Genomic DNA, 12,692 nt, shown 5'->3' with positions numbered 1-12,692 from the left:
TTTTCCGAGCCCGTTGGAGCCTTATAACGGCCACAGCAGCGTAACGTAGTGAGTAAGAAATGTGTGCCCACTTTTCGGTTAGTTCGTTATGGCGCAAATTTCTCTAGTGCTCCTTTTTTTCGTTCCGCAGAGATAACTAAACAGGATGGAATGTAATGGGGTGTGGTTATAACGCTGGGCAAGCTGTCGAAGTTGGACAGCAAGGCTCAATCTCAACAAAGCATTGGATGAATACTCTTTTTTTATAAAATTCGTTACACCTATAAACACGAACGACGTCAGGTTTTTCAATCTATACAATGATTTTTTTTAAAGCAACTATTTAAACAGTTATTCTGTGACATATGTAATTCCACAAAAGTGCGGCAAATTAGGGCCTCTAATATAGACATTTTTTTACTGCAACTTTTATTATACAAAGTAATCCTGCCAGTGTCAAAGAACTACAATTTGCAAATGAAAATTCGAATACAAGTTATTACAAACCACCTTCTCTTAATCACACTTATTTGAGTTGATGGGTTTATACATTTTTTTTATTTATGGTGGTATTGTTGTTATAAATAAAATATAGGTTTTTTGTTTATCTATGTCACGGCTTAGAGTGACACATGACATCAAATATTTGTGAGTATTTGTACAATGAATGAATGGTCATGTGGATGAATAACCAAATTGTTGCGCATTGTGTGAATGTTTTATGTAGCAAAATGCTTATATATACAGCAGCGAACCGAAAAGTTGCAGTGGCTTTTTTCCAAATTTTGTCAATTAAATTCTTTTTTTTTTTTTCTTTCCTAACTTTCTATACTATTACTTTTTAACAGAAACTATATTAGCCAATCTCGAAAACGTTTCCGAAAAAATTCGAAAATTCTTTAAATTGTTGCAAAGGTTCGATCTTTTTGTTTGGTTTTCTTTGAAGTTTTCGGAGTACGCATGCAGTTTCGCAGCCAAATCAATTTCAGTCTAACAAAGTAGATGTTTTAGGTCTCAAAATTCGCATTGATTTTTGACAATTGTTTTTTCCACATAAAATAAAAAGGTTCGCCCTTTGTATAAAAGAAAATTTAAAAACCTTTCGAAAAAAAATGTCAAAAATCAATGCGAAGGTTGAGAGACATGAAACTTGTACTTTATCAGACTAAAATTTATTGTGCTACAAAACTGCAAACTCAAAAAAATTCAGAAAACCCCAAAAAAAAGTTCGAAATTTTTTGAAAACAATTTTTGAATTTTCGATTTTTTTCGAAAACGTTTTTGATTTTGGTTTGCATAGTTTCAGTTAAAACGTTCATAGAATTTTTTTGTTAAAATATCTAGAATAAAAATAGTTTTAATTGACTTAAAATAAATAAAAATGTAAGGCGCGATCACCTCCGAAGAGATCTACGGCCGAGCTTCTTTTCCAATTTGCGTCGTGCTCCTCTTGCTTTTCCCTACAAATTGACCGGACGGGACCTACATGTTTTATGCCGACTCCGAACGGCATCTGCAAGGCTGATGAGTTTTCACCGAGAGCTTTTAATGGCAGAAATACATTCGGAGCGCTTGCCAAACACTGCCGAGGGGCGACCCAGCTTAGAAAAATCGTCTTCTAATTGAAAAACCTTATTTCTAAAATTTTGATGTTGCTTTGCCCGGGGTGTGAACCCAGGGCATACGGTGTGGTAGGCGGAGCACGCTACCATCACACCACGGTGACCGCCAAAATTTAATTGACTTATTGTTTGCTGGGTTGGAGCTGTTTTGGTCGATATGTATAAAGAAAAAACCAAGAGTTTTTACTTTTCTCTTCTATGCATTTCGACGCATCCGCCAACAATACAAATAGCGCTTATACAGCAATAATAAAAAATGATAAAAACAAAAATAGAAAATAAGAAAAATTAATGTATCGATTGTCCTGAACCTGTGATATTATTGTGTTTGTACAACTAATTAAATTATTACTTCCTGAAGATGACGCGGATGCGTCCAGCAAACAATTTAATTGACTTAGTTTAAGAAAAAAATGCCCACTGCTATTTTTCAGTTCACTTCTGTACATAAGCATATACCATCATTGGGACAAACGAGAGAACGAAATTTGTACATTGTTGTACACGAAACACAAATTTTGACATTATACGAAAAAAGGGTATCAAGAAAAAGGGCGAATTTGCTTGTAAAAACCGAATTCTTTAACAGGAAAATTACGATTACACGCACACGACGTACATATAAAACTGAAAGGACTATTTCGCGAGTATTGGATAGATAAACCTTTCGTTTAGCGCAAAAAATCTTAATTACTACTGACCATTGGAAGGACGACATAGTGTTATAGCGCCTGCAAGTATGCAACGAAAAAGGTCTGAATGTTCAACTATACAAAGAGAGAAAAATAGAAAATTATCTCAGTCCAAGTAACTAATATAGTACTAGTAACTAATATTGTTAACAAACCACCAGCTCACAGATTGATAGCACTGGAAACAAGTTTACTTTTTTTTTTTTAAACACAATAACCACGATATTTTTCTTTAAAGGAGATAATTTTGTGTGGGTCTCTTAAACTGTAAAAATATGTTTTTGCCTTTTTCTCATAAGTTCACACAAAATTTTCCTAAATGGCCAATAAGTCAAATTTAAAATGAAATAAATCCAATTAGCCTTATGTCCTTCTAAGGTGGTCATAAGACGGATTGGCCATGTTACCCTGTGGGTTTTTCCTTTCAAAAAACATTTTCCACTGAACAAGAAAAGGGATCTCATTAGCTACAAAATGAGTAATTTTGCAAAGCGCTAATAGTTTAAAAGTTAGAACGTAAGAGTGCAACATGAGTATAAAATTTTTTCCGGCAAAGAAAACGCAATAATATTTCATATTGATTCTGTCTATCAGGAGGTAGGAATGGGAAACGGAGAGAGATAAAGAGGCAGAGGAGTAGCAAAACAAAAACTAGAGTATAGGTGCAGAGGACGGCAAGGATGATAAAATGTTTCGAACAAAGTTCCTGGCGTGTTATATGAGTAAGGCTTATTATCCAACTCATACAGCTCTCAGAGATGACACCTGAAAGCATATTTGCTGGATAACAAAATTAAGTTGAACAATCTAGAAGCTCTTGAACGGAAACACTCTCATATACGGTACATCGATGGCTAGAAGACAACAGAGAGTCCCCTGAACTAAGATATCCATACCACTTCGACAATATTTTTCAGGCCGAGGTTTCCGCCATAAGCCGGTATGCGGAGATCAACCTGCAGCGAGGCTTCAAAAATGAGAGAATCGTTATACACAGTGACAGTCAGGCCACGCTCAAGGCAATATGGTTAGTTTAGATTAGATCAGCAACAGTCCGCGAGTGCGTGGAGAGTTTGAATCGTTTAGGGGCTAATAACACTAATAGTTTGGCTTGCGTACCGGGACCCTGAGGTGTGGATGGAAAGGAGGGAGCGGACGGGCATCCGAAAGACCTATAGGATCCGAGTCCATCATGACGATAGTATTTCACACAATAAGGGAATAATTGACTCAGGAGGAGGCATGCCTCCCAGAAAGACACCACCGTGGGATTCGAGGAATCTCGCAAGTAAAGGCCCCGATGGGAATATATGATATGATACAAAGCTTTTACGTGGAGAAAAATTACCTATTGGGAAAATTGCCGTGAATTTGCCGTAATTTATCCGTAAAAGAAAAATTTTGCCGCGACCATATGTTAGAAAATATAGAATTTGCCGTAGATAAGTAGCATATTTTATAAATTGGAAAAAAAAATTTCAAATTTTTTTATGGTGCACCGCCAGCTTCACGTGAAGTTAGCGTGCCACCCTCAGAAAACCACCTTAGAGACCAGCTAAGAAAATAATTCTTGCACACGAATTTGCCGTAAATTTGCCGTAGATAAGTGGCATATTTTATAAATTCGAAAAAAAAAAATTTCAATTTTTTTATGGTGCACCGCCAACTTCACGTGAAGTTAGCGTGCCACCCTCAGAAAAACACCTTAGAGACCAGCAAGGAAAATAATTCTTGCACATGAATTTGCCGTAAATTTGCCGTAGATAAGTGGCATTTTTTATAAATTCGAAAAAAAAAAATTTCAATTTTTTTATGGTGCACTGCCAACTTCACGTGAAGTTGGCGTGCCACCCTATATTTTCTAAAAAATTTTTTTGTTTCACGGATAAATTACGGCTAATTCACGGCAATTTTCCCAATAGGTAATTTTTTTCCACGTAAAAGTTGTCTTGCCAACTTCAGAGAGGTAACAAGCGCTTTCTTGTTTGCACTCATATACGAAAATTTCTTTGCATATAATTTATTTGTGATTGGAAAAGTTTGGTGATGGAGCAATGGTCAGCCAGCCGCCATATCTAGTGCAAATGCTTGCATTTAATGTTGCTTTTTGCAATTAGGATATACGTTGGGTTTCTTCATACATTCATAGAATTCAACATTCAAGAATGCTTTCACATTTGGGTACTTTTATCACCAAATTAGCAGAGAAGGCAGACATTGTTCTGCCCTAACTTTGGTCTACATAGCTTTGGCTTTTGGTACATTGGCTGTACGATGATCTTCTATCGCGTTTTTCGCTGATGGAGAGCACTAGACCACGAACAGAAGTTTGGAAGCATGGCAGCATTAGGCAGGGCACTTCGTTCAACAATATAAGGACACTTCGTACAACATCTACACTGGGTTGGGGGTGGAATATTAATGTCAGCCGGAAATTTAGGCCACGCTATTACTGCATCGCCTTATAGGCGGAGGTTAACGCTGTGAAGAATTTGGTAGTTGGGCTCTTCCTCTGCTTCCATAGACCGATAAAAATACTTGCGCATAACATGGACGGGTAACAGGACGGTACTTGCAGGATATAACTTTCGTTTGCCGAGAGGACTTTACTTTTCAATTACCCACCTATCCAAAGTAGCATTTATTGGCAAGGTAATTCTTCGCTGGATTTCAGAGCTGATGTTGCTTTCGAGTCTCACTGAATGCTTTTATGTTGGTCAGCATTGCATCTACCAGTGTTTATAGAATATGATAACTTATTACAAAAATTGCAAAAAACTCAAATCTTATTTATAGTCCTCAATTATTCCCTCTCCACTTTTACCATACTACTTATCAACATACATATTTCACATGACCTTTTGATAGTATAGTGTTTTATAATCCCCTGCATCAGACCAAGCCAATTGAACACTGTGGTAAATAAATTTGTTGGTTTTTCACAAATAAGAAAAAAAGATCAAAAATATAAAATTTCCCATATCTGGAAAGAAAAATTGTGAGACTGGCATACCATACCATACTAGCATACCATTGCATAAGCACCAGACACGTATACACCCTTGTAATAAAAGCAATGATAGTAGATCTATTGAAACTTTTGATAAAGAAAAGGGTCAGCATTTATAGACAAAAATGTAGGGGAAGAAAGTATCATAGAAAGAATGAACTGGTGACAGCTGAAATTAAGTACCAAACAGCATGCAAAGCATGTGGGGTGTTCCATGCCAACTTGGTCTACTGAAGGATTTTGTGCCAGCGATTTCGCTGAAGTGTCGAAATCTCTTTCTACATTTTTTGCAAATTATTTAATACAGCCAAGATAGAATACCCGAATATTATAAGAAAAGTGAACTTTGGCTGTCACTACAGACAAATATATCTGCTTCTCTACCTTTTCTCCTTAACATAGCCTATGGCCTTGAGAATTGCGAAAACCTCTACCTGGAATACCAAAGCATACTTTCCAAGGGAAAAGTGAAGTTCGTCACCGTTATCTTCAGCACATACTCCGACACCACACCTAAAATCAGCCGTTTTAGCTGTAAGTAAAGATTCTAGAATATGTGAGGCATGGTGCACGATTGGCATAAATCAAACATTAAATAATCTTCTCAGTAAGGGCAATGATGGCATGGAATCCCGTGACATCGAAGACGTGGGTTTCTTATCCCAGCAATATTAATTTCGCTCCAATACGCTTTGAGCCCGCGTCCCTTCCTTTTTTATATGGGACAGGTATACTCAAAGTCCCATTTACCAAAGGTGTTGTCTGAAAAGTAAGTCGTTATCTCATATCGATAACAAATGGATAACTTTTCGATAACAAATAGAAAACTTCCGGTAACAAGTGGTACACTCTCCGAGAAAAAATATATAAATTTTCGATAACGCATCTATAACTTTTCGATAACAAATCGATAACACGCTTCTAGTAAATCGATAACTTTTCGATAAAAATTGTTCGATATCAAAACCATAAATTCTAGATAACAAATCGGTAAGCCTCAAAAAAAAATGTAATTCGTAACACACAGATAAGAAATCGACAACTTTTCGATTAAAAATCGATATTTTATCGATAATTAATTGTAACTTTTCGATAAAAGAGCGGTAGCTCATCAATAAAAATTCGATAATTCGCCGATAACCTTTTTATCGATAGCAAATTAATGAAACTACGATAAAAAAACGATGAGTTGTCGATAACAAATTGGCAACATTCTGATTAGAAAACGATTATTTTTTAATATCAAATCGAAAACTTTTTGATAACAATTTGAGAATTTTCGGCAACGAATCGAGAACTTTCCTATAACTAATCGTTAACTTTTCGATATTAAATCGATAACTTTTCGATAACAAATCCAAAATGTCCGATAACAAATGGTACACTTTTTGCTGGTTGCAAATCGATAACTTTTCGATAAAAGTTGTCTTTTCGAAGTTCTAGATAACATATCGATAGACCTAAACAAATTTAACTGGTAACACGCAGATAACAAATCGATAAGTTTTCGATAAATAATGGATTATTTTTCATTAATTAATTGTTAACTTTTCGATAACAGACCGATAACTCATCGATGAAAAATCTATTATTAGCCGGTATTTTTTTATCAATGGCAAATTTCGAAACTTCGATTATAAAACGATAGCCCGTCGATAAGAAACCGATAACTCATCCGTACTTTTCCTTTGCTTTCCTTGCATTTCCTCTCCATTACTTGCCAAAAAGGTATATGCAAATCAAAAATTATAAAAAAAACGTTATAGAAGGACTAGCAGAACCGGCAGACGTTGTTCTGCCCCTAATTTTCTAATTTTAATAAGCTTCTTCCTTCTAACTCTGCCCTCGCCCCTCTACACTTTTTCCTAATCTTTGTATTCACTCCTCCCTCCGTATTTTTCGCTTCATCTATCACCATATTCGTCTCTTTCTATCTTTTTCACAGTCACTTTTCTCAAGTTTTTCTCATTCTTGGTGGTATGTATTTTGTTCCAGTCCCATTCCGAGTCTCAGTCCCAGTCTCACTCCGTGTCTCAGTCTCAGCCTCAGTCCCAGTCCTAGTCCTAATCACAGTCCCAGTCCGTCTCTGGTCTACTTCCCGGAAAAAAGCATCGTAAATACTAATATAGGCAAATTTATATACCAAATTTCAGGCAAATCGAATAGGACGTATGTAAATAGGTATGTGGGTATTATTAATTCATGTCTTTATTTCGGCTTCGCATGCATATTTATCAGTTTTGCCAGACTGATGGGACTAAATCGAATATCTGATCATGAAACTATAAAATTTAATATTAAAACGTCCAAAGTATACAAGATGAGACTTACCAAGAAAATCATAGCATGGGACAAATATAATAGTGATATTTTAATAAGCATCTTTAGATCATTTAACTTCAACTTTACTATAAACTTATCAATTGATGTAAAAGTGGAATTAATTAATAATATAATGATTCAGGCTATGGAAAGTTTAACCTACGAGAAAGAAGTGCATATCAAGTTAATGAATAAATGGTATGACAGAGAATTGGCAAAAATGAATAAATATAAATACAATATGTACACGAGTGCGTTACAAACTGGAGAGTGGGATGAATATAAAAATATAAATAGGACTTACAAAAATTTGTCAAATTAAAAAAAAATAAAGTATATGGAGAATAAAATCATTTTGAATGAATATAATGCTAAAGAAATGTGGAAATATCTCAAACAAACGATCAACCAAACTAAAGATAACGAAGGGATAAAAAAGGTGATACAGGATGGCATACTGGTTGAAAACGAAACCGATCTGGCGAATGGTCTAAATAGATTTTTTGTAAACAGTGTGATTGAAATTAATAATAACATCGAAACCTGTCAAGTAGCACTAGAGGATACACAAGTCCACTCAAAATTAAAGTTTGCTGAAATTACCACCGATGATGTTATTAATATCTTAACAGACTTTAAATATAAAATAGGTGGAAGAAAACTGCTATCCGAAGGTGTACTAAAAGATTGTATATCGTATACCGGATATTTCTATGCTCAAATAAGATGGTGTAGTACCTGAAATGTGGAAAACGTCAACAATAATACCTGTGGAAAAAGTTAAAAAGACAATGCAACCTGAAGAACTTAGACCCATAAATACCCTGCCAAGTGATGCTAAAATTCTCGAAGTCGTTGTTAAGAATCAGTTGGTGAATCATCTTGAAGTAAATAATATACTAGTCTACCAACAGTCAGGATTTAGGAAAAAACACTCCTGTGAGACAGCGCTGAACTTGGTGATATCTGATTGGAAAGAAGAGCTAAACAACAAAAAAGTAGTGGTTTCAGTTTTCCTTGACCTCAAAAGAGCTTTTGAAACGGTGGATAGAGAGATATTAAAAAAAAAATTCAGCGGATTGGCATAACTGATATTGAACTTAAATGGTTCCGCAACTATTTGAAGCAGAGAAAGCAGAAAGCAGTTATAAATGCTGTGACGTCGAATGAATTAGAGGTACCCATAGGGTTACCTCAAGGCTCATTATTGGCACCTATATTATTTCTTATATACATAAATGACATAGTCAATGCTATCGAAGGTTGTGAAATTAGACTTTTTGCGGATGATGCATTAATTATGATAAGTCAAAATAATATTAATACTGCACTCGCCAAAATGCAACATGAACTAAATAACTTGTATAAATGGTTGTGTGGTAATAGACTGAAACTAAACATAAATAAAACTAAAGATATGATAATAACAAGGAGGAATATCAATGAGGAGGATATAGCCAAGCTAAAAATAAATGATGAAATCATACAAAGAGTTAACAGTATAAAATACTTAGGAATAATAATTGATAATAAACTCAAATTTGAAGATCATATAAATTATACAATTAAAAAAGTTGCAAATAAAATAGGAGTGATGCAGAGAACAACTAAATTCATTCAGAAAAAGTACGAAATAATCTTATATAAAACAGTTATAGAACCGCACTTCGTGTACTGCCCGTCCATTCTATTCATAATATCGGATAAAGAAGTAGACAAGCTCCAAAAGGTTCAAAATAGATGCATGAGATTTATTCTTCAGAAACCTAGAGATACACGAACGGCTGACATGTTGCAGACTTTAGACTGGTTAAGTGTGAAACAAAAGATTTTTTTCCACTCCATGAAATTCATATTTAATATCAAACATGGAAATGTACCTGATATTTAAATAAAAATATAGCATTAGTTGAGCAAACTCATAACATAAATACGAGGAGCAAACATAATTTCAAATTGCCGTTTTTTAGAACTGAAATTGATCAACAGAACATTTTCTACAAGGGTCTGAAAAGTTACAATGATCTGCCTATGGATATAAAAAGTTGCAACCAAATAACAGTATTTAAAACAAAATTATATGAATATTGTAAAACCTTAGCTATAAGATAAAAAACTGTAATATTTTCAAATTTACGAATTAGGCTTCTGGCCGTAATAAATAAATAATCTAATCTAATCTAATCTAATCTAACAGCTTTCATTTGATATCCATAATAAACATACATTCTAGGGGTATCCGGGTCCAAGTTTTGGCCTATATCTCGAAACCCTAGTCACCCAGCGGTGTAAAACTTACTCTGTACTAAAGTACACATCAACAGCTTCAATTTGATACCCATAATGTAAAAACACATTCTAGGTGTATCCGAGTCCAAGTTTTGGCCTATATCTCGAGACCCTAGTCACCCAGCGGTGTAAAACTTACTCTGTACTAAAGTACAAATCAGCAGCTTCAATTTGATACCCATAATGTAAAAACACACCCTATTGTTACCCTTATCCTTGTTTCTGCATATATCTCGAGACCCTAGTCACCAATAGGTATGAAAACTACCCTGTACTAAAGCACTAATCAACAGCTTTCATTTGATATCCATATTGTATAAACACATTCTAGGGGTGCCCGGTTCCACGTTTTGGCCTATATCTCGAGACCCTAGTCGCCAATAGGTATGAAAACTACCCTGTACTAAAGCCCTCATCAACAGATTTCATTTGATATCCATATTGTATAAACACATTCTAGGGGTGCCCGGTCCACGTTTTGGCCTATATCTCGAGACCCTAGTCACCCAGGGATACGAAAAATACCCAGTATCAAAGTACTCATAAACAGCTTCCATTTGACACCCATACTCAACAAACATATCCCAGGATTACCCAGGTCTACGTTTTGATCTCAAGACCCTAACCAAAACGGGATAAAAGGTATCCCATGTCCGTTCCCTGGTTCTGAGCTACCTCTCCACCAATTTTCAGCCAAATCGGTTCATCCGTTCTTGAGTTATGCGTAGTGCAACTAACACCACTTTCTTTTATATACATATTTGAATTTTTTCTAAAAAAAATCATAACTCAAGAATGGCTAAACCGATTTGGGATTTCAAAATCAACTAACCATCATCTCTCCTTCCTGTATCTTTCCCAAAAATTTCATGACAATCTTTCTATCCGTTCTCGAGTTATGGAGTGACAATCAAAATGTACACTTCTTTTTATATATATAGATGGAATAAGTTTGCATGGAATTTTCCATATAGAGATTCTGCTATTTGAAGATTTACGCACACATCCATACAAATTCTATATATTCCCTGCAAAAATGTTATTAGTCTATGATAACTCCGGGATAAGTCGCAAAGGAGTATGCGACTAAGTCCAGTTTTGATCTCTTTGTATGCGTTGACGTGTTCCCTTCTGTTTGGGCATGTCCTATGAAGATACTTTTACCCGAACGGGAACTATAGGACCAATCCCCTTTGTACCCATATGGGAACAAAAGAGATTAATCGGATACCCTTCTCTTTAGGGATTAGTCGCACTATTTTTTGCAGGGTTATGTGACCAGCATACATGCGTGTGGCAAATTGGCTGGGAGTTTTAAGATATTACTCCTGCAAAGGACAACTTCATTAGACATTGCTGAACGTAATTTATTCCATATTTATTTGCACAAGACAGTTTTTTAAGTGAACATATTTTATACATTTTTTTTTTGTGCTTTCTTGTTTCTGTTTATATAATCTTTTGACAACTTTGATCATACAAAAGTAATTCGGAAAAAATCTAAATTTATCACGTGCATGTGGGCGATTTATGTACGTAAAAATTTGTGTAAGTTTAATTTTATCAAACATATTCACACACGTCTGTATATATTGAAGTACTTCGACTGAAATAAAAGTTAGGATATTCATACATATGTATATTTTTTTTGTATTTAGTCAATACTAAGATGGTTCAAAGGATATACAAATTTATGCGGGCCTCATGAAGAACATAATCACTCGAAAGGCGCACGTATCACATACCGGCATGCATATGCACTTTTTAAAGAAGCCTTAACGTGAGTCTCAAAACTTATTTTCGAAAAAAATGCTATGAGTTGAATAAGGGCATTTTTCTAAGTCTCTCTACTAGAATAGGCATATGTTTTAAATTGTAGCTCCGTTTTTAAAATAGTATGATTTCCCTCTAGTTGAGATGAAATACCTAACTAGAAATTATATTCAATATTCCGAGCACTGAGAACTTCCGAAAAAGCGCAAAAACCCTTTTAAAGGTATTGATACTGTCTTGAATATTCTTGCTAAGAATTTCTCAGTAATTTGTGAAATTTAGCCATATAATACGTGAATAATTACTGGAGTAGTTATGTAGTTGTTAAGAGATTTATATGAATGTGGTCAGTTAGCTTCTAGCATGTATTACCACCCTGTAGGGCACTAAATACTTAAACATTGCTTGGACTAAGAGTATACATTACCTTCGAATAATTACTCAAAAACAGAACAAAAATATATGAGACTACTGTACCCCGCAGACTTTGTCCTGCTCGAAAATTGGTTTACCTACATTCAAAAAGTAAGCCTCGCTTCGCCTTCTCTCTCTATATCGCATTCTCTTTATCTTCCATTTTTTTACTCAGTTGAGCAGAGCTCACAGAGTATATTAACTTTGATTGGATAACGGTTGGTTGTACAGGTATAAAGGAATAGAGATAGATATAGACTTCCATATATCAAAATCATCAGGATCGAAAAAAAATTTGGTTGAGCCATGTCCGTCCGTCCGCCCGTCCGTTAACACGATAACTTGAGTAAATTTTGAAGTATCTTGATGAAATTTGGTATGTAGGTTCCTGAGCACTCATCTCAGATCGCTATTTAAAATAAACGATATCGGACTATAACCACGCCCACTTTTTTAATATCGAAAATTTCGAAAAACCGAAAAAGTGCGATATTTCCTTACCAAAGAGGAATAAAGCGATGAAACTTGGTAGGTGAGTTGAACTTATGACGCAGCATAGAAATTTAGTAAAATTTTGGACAATGGGCGTGG

At 35.1% G+C, this 12,692-nt stretch overlaps 1 protein-coding gene across 39 annotated transcripts in view; it reads right to left on the bottom strand.

Annotated features, from left to right (window-relative positions):
* Lar (tyrosine-protein phosphatase Lar) overlaps window positions 1-12,692 on the bottom strand; it is a 1,659,242-nt gene that overhangs the window by 724,657 nt on the left and 921,893 nt on the right. The window lies entirely within an intron of this gene.

The sequence above is a fragment of the Eurosta solidaginis genome, chromosome 2 (assembly GCF_040869045.1).
Source record: "Eurosta solidaginis isolate ZX-2024a chromosome 2, ASM4086904v1, whole genome shotgun sequence".
Classification (NCBI taxonomy): domain Eukaryota; kingdom Metazoa; phylum Arthropoda; class Insecta; order Diptera; family Tephritidae; genus Eurosta; species Eurosta solidaginis.
The sequence above is the reverse complement of the archived record's forward strand: the minus strand, read 5'-3'. Positions and strand labels throughout refer to the sequence as shown.